Source organism: Giraffa tippelskirchi, chromosome 8 (genome assembly GCF_054371585.1).
Source record: "Giraffa tippelskirchi isolate mGirTip1 chromosome 8, T2T-mGirTip1v1.2.pri, whole genome shotgun sequence".
NCBI classification, from domain to species: Eukaryota; Metazoa; Chordata; class Mammalia; order Artiodactyla; family Giraffidae; genus Giraffa; species Giraffa tippelskirchi.
In genome coordinates, this window is record NC_137282.1 from 132,124,636 (window position 1) to 132,138,783 (window position 14,148).

Sequence of the window (14,148 nt, forward strand, 5' to 3'; positions counted from 1 at the left end):
GATGCTTTTGAACTGTGGTTCAGGAGAAAACTCTTGAGAGTCGCTTGGACAACAAAGAGATCAGACCAGTCAATCCTAAAGGAAATCAGTCCTTTGGGATTGGAAGGACTGATGCTGAAGTTGAAGCTCCAATACTTTGGCCACCTGATGCAAGAACTGACTCATTGGAAAAGACCCTGATACTGGGAAAGATTGAAAGCAGGAGGAGAAGGGGACAGCAGAGGACAAGATGGTCGGATGGCATCACCGACTCGATGGACATGAGTTTGAGCAAGCTCTGGGAGCTGGTGATTAACAGGGAAGCCTGGTGTGCTGCAGTCCATGGGGCTGCAAAAGAGTAGGACATGACTGAGTCACTGAACTGAACAAACTGTGCTCATTGTATTCCCCAAAGATTGGAAACTCCTGGGAGTAGGTATCACATTTATTCCTAAAATTTGTTAACCTCCTGTAGGATAAAGACATGGCAGTGGTTCCAGACTTCCTGCTCAGGCAACTCCCCTGTGTGGAAGGCCTTTCCTCCACTTCTTGTCAGTCATTCACACTGGCAAAATCCAGTTTAAGATTCCAAAATCAATAACCTCACATATGCAGATGACACCACCCTTATGGCAGAAAGCGAAGAGGAACTGAAGAGCCTCTTGATGAAGGTGAAAGAGGAAAGTGAAACAGCTGGCTTAAAACTCAACATTCAAAAAACTAAGATCGTGGCATCCAGTCTCATCACTTCATGACAAATAGATGGGGAAAAAATGGAAACAGTGACAGACTTTATTTTCTTGGGCTCAAAAATCACTGCAGATGGTGACCGAAGCCATGAGATAAAAGATGCTTGCTCCTTGGAAGAAAAGCTATAACCAACTTAGACAGCATATTAAAAAGCAGAGACATTACTTTGTCGACAAAGGTCCATCTATCTAGTCAAAGCTATGGTTTTTCCAGTAGTCATGTATGGATGCGAGAGTTGGACTAAAAAGAAGGCTGAGTGCCAAAGAATTGATGCTTTTGAACTGTGGTGTTAGAGAAGACTTTTGAGAGTCCCTTGGACTGCAGGAGATCCAACCAGTCCATCCTAAAGGAAATCAGTCCTGAATATTCATTGGAAGGACTGACACTGAAGCTGAAGCTCCAATACTTCGGCCACCTGATGCGAAGAGCTAACTCATTGGAAAAGACTGATGCTAGGAAAGACTGAGGGCAGGAGGAGAAGGGGACGACAGACGATGAGATGGTTGGATGGCACTACCTACTCATTGGACATAAGTTTGAACAAGCTCCAGGAGATAATGAAGGACAGGGAAGCCTGGCGTGCTGCAGTTCATAGGGTCACAAAGAGTCGGATACGACTAAGTGACTAAACAAGTGTTGTTAATGAGCAGAAAACATCCATACTTCCCCCAAACACACAAACCCAAGCCAGGTGACTTTTCTTTTTTAAAAATATTATTTATTTATTTGGCTGTGTCAAATTTTAGTTGTGGCATGCAGGATCTAGTTTCCTGATAAGGTATCGAACCTGGGTACCCTGAATTGGGAGCTCGTAGTCTCAGCCACTGGACCATCAGAGAAGTTCCCAGGTGACATTCTCTTCCTTTTTTTTTTTTAAACATTTCTTCCAAGAGTGTTTGTATCATTTATTCTCTTATTCATTAATTTATTGCACAGATCTTCACTGACACCCTATCAAATGCCAAGAACCTCCTGAGGCTGTGACCAATACAAGAACAAATAAAAGACAGTTCTTTTCTCTTAAAGGGAACACAATCTCCTGGGGGAAACAAAATGTACTTTGCTTTCTTTCTTAATAATTTACCTTTACTTGATTCTTTAACTGATTCAAGTATGTGGCTTTGGGGGCTTTGACTCATCATGTGGCCAGAAAGTTCTCTGAAATCAGGAATTGAATCTTCTAAATTTTTTTGTATCTAAGTAGACTATGTTCCAGTTAGTAGCATTTGTCCTAGTATAATTATAAATGGTTCACCCTTTTGCTCTCAAAAGTGGCCCAGATTGGAATAACAAGTGTTGCTGAGGATATGGAGAAAGTGGAGCCCTCCTACACTGCTATGGGAATATAAAATGGTGTAGCCACTTTGGAAAACAACTTGGCAGTTCCTCAAAATGTTAAACAGACAGTTACCATATAACTTAGCGATTTCACTCCTAGGTAGATACCCAAGAAAAAATAAAAACATACATCTACACAAAAACTTGAATGTCAGAGCATTATTATTATTCATGATAGCCAAAAAATGGAAGCAATCAAATGTCCATCAACATATGAACAAATATATAATGAATCACATTCAAGAATGGTCTAATGAGTGGTATTCAGACAATGGAAGATCACTAAGACATTCGTAAAAAGGAATGAAGGGACCTCCTTGGTGGGCCAGTGGTTAAGAATCCAGCTTCCACTGCAGGAGGCAAGGGCTGGAGAACTAAGATCTTGCATGCCCTGCTGCTGCTGCTAAGTCACTTCAGTCGTGTCCGACTCTGTGCGACCCCATAGACGGCAGCCTACCGGGCTCTTCCGTCCCTGGGATTCTCCAGGCAAGAACACTGGAATGGGTTGCCATTGCCTTCTCCGTGCATGCCCTGCAGCATGGCCAAAAAATAAATAAAAAATAAAATAACATAAAAAGGAATGAAGCACTGATGCATAGTACAACATGAATGATCTCTGAAAACATTATGGTAAGAGAAGGAAGCCAACCAAAAGCCCCATGCATCGTATGATTCCATTTATATGAATTGTTTAGAATAGGCAAATCTATGGAGGCAGAAAATAGATCAGTGGTCAGCCTAGGTCTGGGGTGGTGGTGCTGATGAGGACTGACTGCTAATGGGTACTGCATTTCTTTTGGGGGTGATGAAAATGTTCTAAAATTAGATTATAGTGATGATTGCACAAGTCTATAAATATCCTAAAAACCACTGAGGTGTGTACTTTATATAGGTGAATTCTATGATATGAAAATTATATCTCAATAAAACTTTTTAAAAAGCATTCTAGACTGGGGACTTCCCTGATGGTCCAGTAGCTAAGTCTCTGCGTTCATTCCCAGTGCAAGGGGACGGGGTTTGATTCCTAGTCAGGGAATTAGATCCTACATGCTGCAACTAAGAGTTTGCATTCTGCAATTAAAAGATCCCACATACTGTAATGAAGACTGAAGATCCTGCATGCTGCAACTAAGCCCTGCAACAGCCCCCCAAAACAAATAGAAACCAGAAAAAAGGCGTTCCCGCTTGGATAATAAATTATATGGTCACCTTTTACCTAGGGCGGCCTTAGCATGAATAATTGAGAGCACAGGGTCTTTTGAGTTAGACCTGGGCCTGAATCCCACCTCTGCCACTTAACTTGTTATGTGTCCTAAGAGAAAGCCTCAGAGACCTGTTGTAATGTAAATAAGGTTATGCATGAAGAGGGCTGGGAGCCTCCCAATCCCACGTTCAAAATCCTCAACTTCTAGTGGCTATTTACATGGGGAAATCTGATCCAGAATGGATGGAGGGACCGACGGGTGGAGCAAGCCTGAAGCAACTCAAAATTCAGGGGACTCATCCCACAAACGGTATGTTCTTCTCACAAAGGAACTCAAGGAGAATCAGCAGACTGGGTTCCCCACTGCCACCCATTCTGTTTGGTCATTCTGCACGCGTATCTGGTGCTCTATAGGGTGCAAAGCCCTGGGCTGAGCTTCCTGGAGAATAATGGGGGAAGGTCAGGATCTCCACTTTCAGGAGTTCCCCCCACCCACCCCTCCACTGCCCCCCCACCCCCCACCCCCAGCAGTAGGAAGCTGGGTGTGTGCAGAGGAAGAGGCAGCCTGCACAGAGGCCATGTAAATAACCCCAGGCTGACCGGAAGCACCGCTGGCTGGTCTAAGCAGATAACCCAGACTTGGTCAATCGTGTGCCCTCCCTGAAATGTGTCCCCTATCACCTACCATCGGAGGCTGAGGTGTGTCAAACAGTCCCAGGGATGCCTTAATCAAAATACTCATCCACAGTCCCCCACCCCTGGCTCCTCCTTCGTTCACCTGCCTCTGGAAGTACAAACATCTTCCAGGGCTTAAGGCCCTGGTTTTCTCTTCTCACCTAGCCCACCTCTTAGACCTCACTCCATTCCTTCAGCCTCAGCTCTCATGCTTCTCCAGCTCTAACCTCCATTCCAAACTCCCAGCCCACACCCCCTACCCGATGTCACAGGGACACCTCAAATACAAGATGCTCAACACCTGTCCTCGGTCAACCATGATCCACTGTTTCACCCAAGCTGAAACGTGGACAGTATTCTTTCTCAGCTCCTCTGGCTCTGAGGCTCTACATCAACCTACAAGCCGATCCTGTTACCTCTTCTTCCAACCATCTCTGGAATCTGGTCCCTCCACTCCAGCCTCCAGCGCTCTTGCCGAAATTGGGCACTCCTGCAGTGCTCTCTTCCCACGGTCCTCCACCTCCATTCACACTCTCAGCCTGAGTTCCCAGGATTGCCCAAGCACTCTTTCAAAACTTCAGGAATGCACACACACTTCCTTTGCTTCTTTAAACCTTAAAATCTCTATGTCTACAGGGCAAAATCCAGATCTCTTATCTGAAATGGACACGCAAAGTCAGCCACTTAAAAAAAAAAACAAAAGGTTGCCATCAGTTCAGTTCAGTCGCTCAGTCGTGTCCGACTCTTTGCGATCCCATGAATCTCAGCACGCCAGGCCTCCCTGTCCATCACCCATTCCCGGAGTCTACCCAAACCCATGTCCATCGAGTCGGTGATGCCATCCAACCATCTCATCCTCTGTCGTCCCCTTCTCCTCCTGCCCCCAATCCTTCCCAGCATTAGGGTCTTTTCCAATGAGTCAACTCTTCGCATGAGGTGGCCAAAGTATTGGAGTTTCAGCTTCAACATCAGTCCTTCCAATGTACACCCAGGACTGATCTCCTTTAGGATGAACCCTAAATTCTCTCTCCAGTCTTATCTCCCCTTCAACAACACGTTCCACCCACCCCCACCTATACTCCTGGGCCACTGAAGGGTCCAACATGGATGCTTCTGCTCAGCTCATACACTTCTTCCTGTCTAAAACCCCATCTCTCCACCGCTCTTAAAATACTCCATGTCCTTCAAGGCCAGCTCATATACCACCTCTGCAGAGACACCTGCCTCAGTTCTTCTGCTGAAGTCTGAAACGAGTTGTGGGATGAGATACAGAGTCACAGAGGCCACTCTGACTACTGACCAGCCAGGGGGAGTTTGCCTTTGCCAAGTCACCATAATCTGAGGTCTGGTCCTCACCTTTGCAGGAAAAAGCGTTACTATTATTATTATTTACTTGGCTGTGTCAGGTCTTAGTTTCCGTTTCTTAGATTCAGTGCAGGATCTTTTAGCTGAGGTGGATGGGATTTAGTTCCCTGACCAGAGATTGAACCCAGGCCCCCTGTGTTGGGAGTTCGGTGTCTCAGCCCCTGGACCATCAGGGAAGGGTTCTGAGAAAGGGTGCTTTTTGAAGCTGCCGGGGGAGGAGACACAACTGCACTGTCTCCAGTAAATATCAGGGAAAGAAACAGATGGAGAAAACAGAACGGGGTCGCAGATGAGTAACGGCCGATCTGCCCATGCCGTACTTGACGCGGGAAGTCAGACTCCAGCTGGAGTGTGGCATGGTGAACGGAGCAGCTTGCCCTCAGCCAAGTTGCCCACTGTCCCCCCAAAAGACCACGTAGAGAAATGGCCCAGAGTGAGAGTCAGGAGTTACTGAACTGGGGTTTAAGACCCAGCTCGGCCACTTACTCTGTGATTCTGGATGACTTAACCTAGACTCTTGGCTTCCTCATCAGTCCAAAGGGACTAGTGATCCCTTTGTCCTGGCTATTCCATCTGCCTGGACCACCCTTCCCCTAGATTCCCACACAGCTCCCTTCCCCTCTTGTCTCCTCATGTCTCTGCTCACTGTTCACCTTCTAGAGACGTTTCCTGACCTTTCTAGATCAACAGGAACCCCTTCTCTCACCCCGAGCATTCCTAGCCTCCTAACCCTGCCACATCCAGGCACCAGGGCTTGACCAGAGGAAAGTGCTCAACAAATGTAACAGAATGGATGAAAGAAGCATATAGACCTCAGAGAGGCATGAGGATGTAAGGTGTACAGACCTGAGCATGGCCCACACCGAGCAGTGTCACACTTTATGAGGAGAGCCTCCAACTGCCATGTACCAGGTACCCAGAGATGCTGAAGGGAAATTGGGGGCTCAAAGCCTTCTTGGAAAAACAGACAGAAACCTCGGGAGAAGCACACCGCTCCAGCCTCTGTGTGTGTGTGTGTGTGTGTGTGTGCGGTCTTCTAGCAAACACTTAGTGACGCTTAGTGAGGTGTGAGAAACTGGAATATTTGGTATGTGGCTCAGCACAGCCAGCAGGTAGGGCCCAAGACAGGATGGCGGCAGGCACAGAGGCCAGACAGAAAGCAGGGCTGACCAAGAAGGGCCTTGTGGCTGCAGCAATATCTGAGTTGTGCTTCAAAGGCAATGGAGAGCTATTAAAGGGTTTTCATCTGGACCAGAGCCTGAGTACAGAAGCATTCAGAGTTTGGGAAAGAGCAAGCTGAGTGAGCAGTTAAGAGGTTCTTGTAATAACTTAGTGAGAAACTGCAAGGACAGCTTATGATAACAGAAGACGTGCAGGAGACAGAAACACTAAAAGTCAGTGGCCATTCGGGTGGTGGCTGGGGAAATAGTCCGGGCTGACCACCCGGAATCTGGCTTTGACAATTTGATGAAAGGTGTTTCTGTTTCTTCAGATTAGGAATCTATGCGGAAGAACAGATTTAGAGAGAAAGACCCTGTGAAGTGTCTATATTCACATAAAGCCCCACGCTGGCTGGACATAATAAATAGATGCCCTTTACAGAGTTCTTACTATGTGCCTGGAATACCAAGTCTATTTTCATTCTCACAACAATCATTTAAGATAGGTGTTACTATCCTATTTCACAGGTAAAGAGACTGAGACTAAAAAAAAATAAAGTAACTTCTAAGGTCCACAGCCAAGATGGACCCAGCTGGACTGTGAACTCTGGTCCTAGCTGACAATGCCCTCCTCTCTCCTCGACCTTGACCTTGATGTCTTGAGTCTGGACGTCAGGGATACAAAACTCTGAAGTCCTTAGCACAGGCAGCCCAACTCCGGACTGGGAGCTGCCACCTAGGAAACCAGTGGAGTGGAATGCAGAGATATGTCACATTCAAGGGGTAAGTAGAGAAAGAGGAGTTTCCGAAGGAAATAACAGCCAGAGAGTGGGGAGAGAAGGAAGAAAGCAGAAGCAAAGAGCTGGTGCCAGAGACTTCCCTGGTGGTCTAATGGCTAAGACTCCCAGTGCAGGGGGCTCAGGTTCGATCCTTGGTCTTGGAACTAGATCCCATATGCCGCAGCTAAAGATTCCACATGCCACAACTAAGACCAGGTGCAAATAAATAAACACGTTTTTCTTTTTTAAAGAAAGCTGACGCCAGATCAGGATGCTCCCAGAGGTCAACAGGGATGGGTCCTCTCCCTCAGCTCAAGCACCACCCCCCCAGCCCCACTGACGCAATCTTTCTGTAGATATGTTAATAGAGGCCAAGGGTTAAGGGCGAGACTTTCTTGGCTCCCTAAGCCTCTGGATCTCTTTAAATCAGTTTGCATATCTCTTCCCACCCATCATGTATGGCTTTTACAGTTTACATCAGAGGATCTTAATGTCAATTTCTGGGAAGTTTCCCAGGCTGACCTCCTGCAGTGTGGAGTGGAGCTGCTGCATAGCAGAGGGAGCTCAGCTCCGTGCTCGTGCTCCGTGATGACCTAGAGGGGTGGGCTGGGGTGGGCTGGGGTGGGGGAAGGTTCAAAAGGGAGGGGATATATGTATATGTATATGTGTATATATATATATATATATATATATATATATATATAAAACTGATTCATTTGGTTGTAGAGCAGAAACTAACACAATACTATAAAGCAACTATACCTCAATTTAAAATATATATAAATATTTATATTAGGCCTTTTGACTCAGACCTAGATTTAAATAGAAGCTCTTCTGTATGACCTTGACCCTCAGTATTCTTACCTATAAAATGGGGATAATATAAGCTATTCGCAGGGGTGATTCTGAGACAGGGCAATGCATCTCTGACGTCCAGTTTATAGTATATGTTGTCATTATTACATTGTCTCCATTTACTGCTTGGCCTCACACCTGATCACCTGGTGAGCTTGAGAAGAATTCTTTTTTTTTTTTTGGCCACTCCGCACAGCTTGTTGGGATCTCAGTTCCTTGACCGGAGGCTGAACCCAGGCCACAAGAGTGAAAGGGCCGAACCCTAACCACTCACTGGACTGTCAGGGAAGTCCCAAGCTTGTGAAGAACTCTGATACCCCTGCTCCACTCCAAGACTTGGAGACCAGAATCTCTAGGCCTGGGGCCAAGGTTTGCATGTTTATCCCCAGGTGGCTATAAAACACCTCCTGGGCTGAGAGCCACAAGTCCCCCTTCACCCAGGAATTACTCTCTTCTTCCCCTGATGCCAATATACCTCCACACTGAATTTCTCAGTCGATCTGGGAACTATCCCTTAGAAAGTAGGTCCCAAGATTGGACATTCTCAGAAGAGGGCCACCCCCTCCTAGGATGAATGTGGTTATTCCCAAACCAACAATCCACTGAGTCATGCCTCTTATCCATTTACAAGAATCTCATTTTCAGCGGTCACCTCGGAACTTTCTAATGTATTCACGTATTCCCTCATTTACTGTCACCTCTTTCGCTCTCTGAGTTAGTCGCCCTCTTTCGCTCTCTGCGTTAGTCGCTCAGTTGTGTCTGACTCTTTGTGACCCCATGGACTGTAACCCGCCAGGCTCCTCTGTCCATGGAATTCTCCAGGCAAGAATACTGGAGCGAGTTGCCATTCCCTTCTCCAGGGGATCTTCCTGACCCAGGGATTGAACAGAATTCACACACATCTGGGTTGAGATTAGAACCAATGCAAAGAAAAGACGTTTAGCAGGAGTTCATCCATGTCTCCTCCGGGTATTAATATCTGCTTTGTAACTCATGATAACAACAGTTATACAGCAACAGTTATATAGCAACAGTCATATATACTGTATGTCAAGTGTGGTTCTTAATGTTTTACATAAATTAATTATCTTAATTCTCAAAGTTATTGTTATCTCACTTTACAGAGGAGGAAATTGAGGCACTGAGAAGTGAAATGACTTGCCCAAGGTCACGCAGCTAGTAAGAGGAGGCCAAATTTGAATCCAGGGAATCTGTGTCTAAGATCTGGATTTAATGATTCAAGGACAAGCTAAGGAGACTTGGACTGGACAAGCCCCCTGCAGCCTCAAACCAGAGACCACAGAAGAACTGACCTTGTCCCCAGGCCTAGGGAGAAGGCGGGAGGAGGAGGGGTGAGCCCCAGGAAATCAGACCGGGGGGTCACAGCTGACCACAGGCCAAAGGCTTCCTGGATTCCCTGGCAGAGGAATGAGCAACATGAAAAAGACATTCCTCCAGGAAAAGACAACATTTTTGAGGGTTTTTCGGCCTCATCTCTGATTTCAGACCCATGGTTTCTTTGCTGAGTCATGGAGGACATTGAAAGGGCTGGGGTGGTGGTGGAGTAGCATGTCCCCTCTCCCAAGGCCAGACTGGCCAGGGGCCTCCTGGGCAGCCCAACTCCCTGCCCCTGGAAGGCTGACACCACCCAGCACCTGTTCTAAAAATAGTTCACCAGGAGGAAGTAGCTTCTGTGCTCTTCTTCTTTGTCTTCCCCTGAGTCTCTTCAGTGAATAAATTAAAACACGTATGAATGCTTGAATGAAGAATCAAGTCAGTAAGTAAGATTTACTGATCCCCTACTGAAAGCTTTGGAATCAGACACTCCTTGGTTTCCAGCTCTGCCACTCGTGACCCTAGACAGGTGATGGAGCCTCAGTTTCTTCATGCATAAAATGGGGGTATTTGGGGACTTCCTTGGTGGTCCACTGGCTGACTGGGAGCTCCCAATGCATGGGTCCTGGGTTCGATCCCTGGTGGGGAAACTAGATCCCACAGGCTGTAACTAAGATCCAGTGCAGCCAAATAACTAACTAAAAAAATATTTTAAATGGAGGGTATTTGTTTCAGCCTACAAGCTTGAGAACAGGGCCACGGGAGGTAAGACAGGCAAAGCTCTTGGCACCCAGTGGGCATCCCATAATGGTAACTCTTGTGTTCCAGGCACTGAGAGGGGTTGGAAATCAAAGAGGAATACCCCACAGCCCTCTAGTTGATGGCCCAGTCAGAGGGGAAATAGAAATACAATGAATCAACATAACGGATGGGTACCAGAAGGCAGGCCAGGTTGAAGGACACAGAGAGGAAAAAGATCAGCTGCCAAGTTGGGATGGGGTAGATCTGGAAGATTCTGCTAAAGGCTCTGGTGCAGGGCTTCTCAGGCAATCCCCAGCACAGAATCGCCCAGGACTTGGTGAAGATGCAGACTAAGATTCAGCAGTTCTGGGTGGAGCCTGAGAGTCTGCATTTCTTTTATTTTAATTTTTATTTATTTATTGGCTGTTCTGGGTCTTTGTTGCTGCACGCAGGCTTTCTCCAGTTGCAGCAAGCAGGGGCTACTCTCTAGTTGCAGTGTGAGGACTTCTCATTGCAGTGGCTTCTCTTGTTGCAGAGCAAAGGCTCTAAGCGCAGGGCCTTCAGTAGTTGTGGCACACGGGCTTAGCTGCCCTGTGGCAAGTGGAATCTTCCCAGACCAGGGATGGAACCCGTGTCCCCTGCACTGGCAGGCGGATTCTTATCCACTGGACCACCAGGGCAGTCCAGATTCTGCGTTTCTATCCAGCAACCCCGGCAACTGGGGACCAGGGTCAAACTTTGAGTCCACGGCAAGGCAGCTGACAGCTGTCCACACATTCGCAGATTCCTCTGTTACTCTCTGTATCCATTTTAGGACACCTGCTCAAGCGCCTTCAGAATGTGTTAACCTGAGCCCCTCCCCAGATCCCAGAATCAAATTCTCAGACACACTCTGGTAACTCTTGTCCATTAAGGTTCATATCCTTGAAGGTGGTTATTTATTTGCTTCTTCCAGCCTTCCCCCTTTCTAGGCCAGATCGTCCAAATGCTTCAGATGTTTTCACATCCGGTATTTTGTAATGAATTCCCTTTAAAAGGTCATAGATTTAGGAGAAAGAAGTTTAATTATGAGCCTTTTTTTTTTGAGCCTTTTATTAATGTAAACAATTTTCATTCCATCTCAAGGAGTAGGAGAGGGGAAGCTATTGAAAAAGATTAGAATTTTTTTTGCTGATTTGTCATAAAACAGTGATTATCGACAAAGATAACATTTAGCTGACAGCAAACAGCATAAGACATAGCACTAATTTGAAGATTATTTTCGATAAATCACTGCATCAGAAAACACAAATTGCCCTAAAATCGTATGGTTCACATACAGCAGGAATTCTGATGGAGACTTTCCCAAATGTGACAACTACAGGGAAGCCTGGCTTGCTGCAGTCCATGGGGTCGCACAGTCAGACACGACTGAGAGAATGAACTGAGCTGAACTAAATCCTAATATTTATTTGACGTTACCAGTCACTTGTAATGCCGAAATAAACCCCTAAACTATTGATAATTTTAAAAAACTTCCAATCAACTGTGCTAGATAACACTGGGTTATCTTTTTTATTTTCTCTATGGAAACTGTCATAAGAAGACAGAAAAAAAGGAAGATGCAGCCAAAAGATGTAAGGAAAAGTAACATAGTGGAGAATCAAGTAGTTAACACAAATGTTCTGTTTTTTTTCTGGATTTTGTGATGTTTGTGACATTTTTGAGCCTTCACATTTTTTCTAGTATGTCAAGATTTCATTTTAAAATCCAAATAAGTATTCGCTTTTGTACCATTTATATTTGTGATATTTGTACTGTTTTACTTAAAGCGGGCCCCCAAAATTATATAAGCTTTAGGCCGAACAAAATCTGAATCCAGGGACTTCCCTGGCGGTCCAACGGCTAAGATTCCGTGCTCCCAATGCAGGGGGCACAGGTTCAATCCCTTGTCATGGAACCAGATGTCCCACGTGCCACAATTAAGATCCAGAGAAGCCAAATAAATAAGTAATAAATAAAATAAATATTAAAAAAAAAATCTGAATCTACCCTGGGCAGAAAGCACATGGGCTTTGGTGTCAGTCCTGGGCTTAAATCACAGACCTACCCCTTGCTGGTTGTGTGCGGTGCAGCCTTAGACAAATTAGTTAACTTTTCCTGAACCACAGTTTTCTCCTTTATCTAAAATGGGATGGTAACATCTATCTCAAAGGCTGTTCTTAAGGATTAAATAAGATGCTGCATGTAAACTGGCTATTATGTGGCTATCTCAATGACCTTGTGGTAAAGAGAGAATTGAGACCATGAGAGGTTCACTTGAGGTCACACAGCTGAGGACATGTACTTTACAAAAAAAAAAGATCTGATTTCAAGTTTATATTAACAATCCTCCTTCCTCTCCATCTCCCCTACCCCTTTCAAGACAGGAAGTAAAAAGCAATCCTGTGTTATCCCTGAGCCCAAGAAACTCTCACCCATCCCTCTTCACCAAACAGAGGTCAGAGCTGTTTCTCACCACCAGTGCCACCCGCCTCCACGTGGGGAGCATGAATGAGCACCTCCCCGACACTGCCTGTGAGAAATCGTGAATCAGATGAAATTAAGAAATACTTGGTCTTTTGTTGAAATCATATAGTTGGTTACCAGTTTTATGTCCTCTTTTTTCCACCAATTCAGACAACCCCAAGATTCTTCTATTTTTTCCACAAACTTGTGCCAGTTTCTCTACCAGCATTATCTCATTTCTTTCTCACGGTGGCCCCATACGCTAAGTACTTATTACTCCCATTTTGTGGATAAAGAAACTAAGGGTCAGAGAGGTGAAGCACCTTGCCTGGATATGAATCCTGGTCTGTCTAACGTCAGAGCTCAGGCTCTTCATCATCAGGCCACGTTGTCTTCCTGCCAACTGTCCCCTCCTGTATTTCTCAGGGGGCTGGCTTCCCTGGTGACTCAGTGGTAAAGAATCAGCCTGCAATGCAGGAGATGCAGGTTTGATCCCTGGGTCAGCAGGAAGATCCCCTGGAGGAAGGCAAAGCAACCTACTCCAGTATTCTTGCCTGGAAAATCTCATGGACGGAGGAGCCTGGTGGGAGGTCTACAGTCCACAGGTTCGCAAAGAGTTGAACACAACTGAATCCACTTAGCACGCACAGGAATGTATTTCTCAGGACAATGGAATTGAAACTCAGATGTGTCCTGGAGGCAGGAGTGGACAATTAGAGAATCCTTGTGCCTCCAAAGGGCCCCTGAACCCCAGCCTTGCCCAGTGGTGCCAAACTACTTCCTCCTCCTCTCAACCTGCCTACTGACTCATCCTTTTGCGCCAACCCTCCCCACAGAGTAGAGCCAAGAGCTGCCTGCCTCTTGAGGAGCTATGGGGTAGGCATCAGAAGACTCTAGTTTTAATCTGGTTGGGCTATCATCTCACCCTTAGGAAAATCAGTGGATCTCTCTGGACCTCCTTTGCCACAATTTTAAAATAAGGTAGGAAGAGACTCCCAAGATCCTTTGCAATTCCAACATTCTCCAAGTAAGCCCACCTGGTGTATACAAATGCAAGTAATTGAATGTGTTCTTGCTGATTTACTGAAGATTCCTCCCTCCCAGAGCTAGAGTGTCCTCTATTTACAGTGCATCACGAAGGTTACAAAGTAGACATGGTGGTTAACACGGTGTGTCTGCGGAGTTAGATTAGTCCTGGCTGCCCCCGACCCTGGCTACATGGTCTTGGGCAAGCCCTTAACCTCTTGAAGTCTCCTTTTCCTCCTCTACAAAATGGTGGTCTCGGGATTTCCCCAGAGGTCCAGTGGTTAAGACATTGCCTTCCAGTGTCGGGGGCATGGGTTCCATTCCTGGTCAGCAAACTAAGGTCCCATATGTTGAGGGGTGTGGCCAAAATTTTTTAAAAAAACAAACAAAATGGTGGTCTTACAGTGATTCCATCCCATAAAGTTGATGTGAGTATAAAAGAGATGGAGTCTGG

At 46.0% G+C, this 14,148-nt stretch overlaps 1 protein-coding gene across 6 annotated transcripts in view; it reads right to left on the reverse strand.

The window, feature by feature from the left end:
- Window positions 1–14,148, reverse strand: part of CCND3 (cyclin D3) — a 91,965-nt gene that overhangs the window by 19,537 nt on the left and 58,280 nt on the right. For 2 of the 6 annotated variants that reach the window (XM_081518660.1, XM_081518656.1), the window contains exon 2: window positions 2,525–2,598. The exons of the other annotated variants lie outside the window; for them this stretch is intronic. The gene's annotated coding sequence lies outside the window, so the exon portion shown is untranslated. The remainder of the gene's footprint in view (window positions 1–2,524; window positions 2,599–14,148) is intronic. 6 annotated transcript variants of the gene reach the window in all.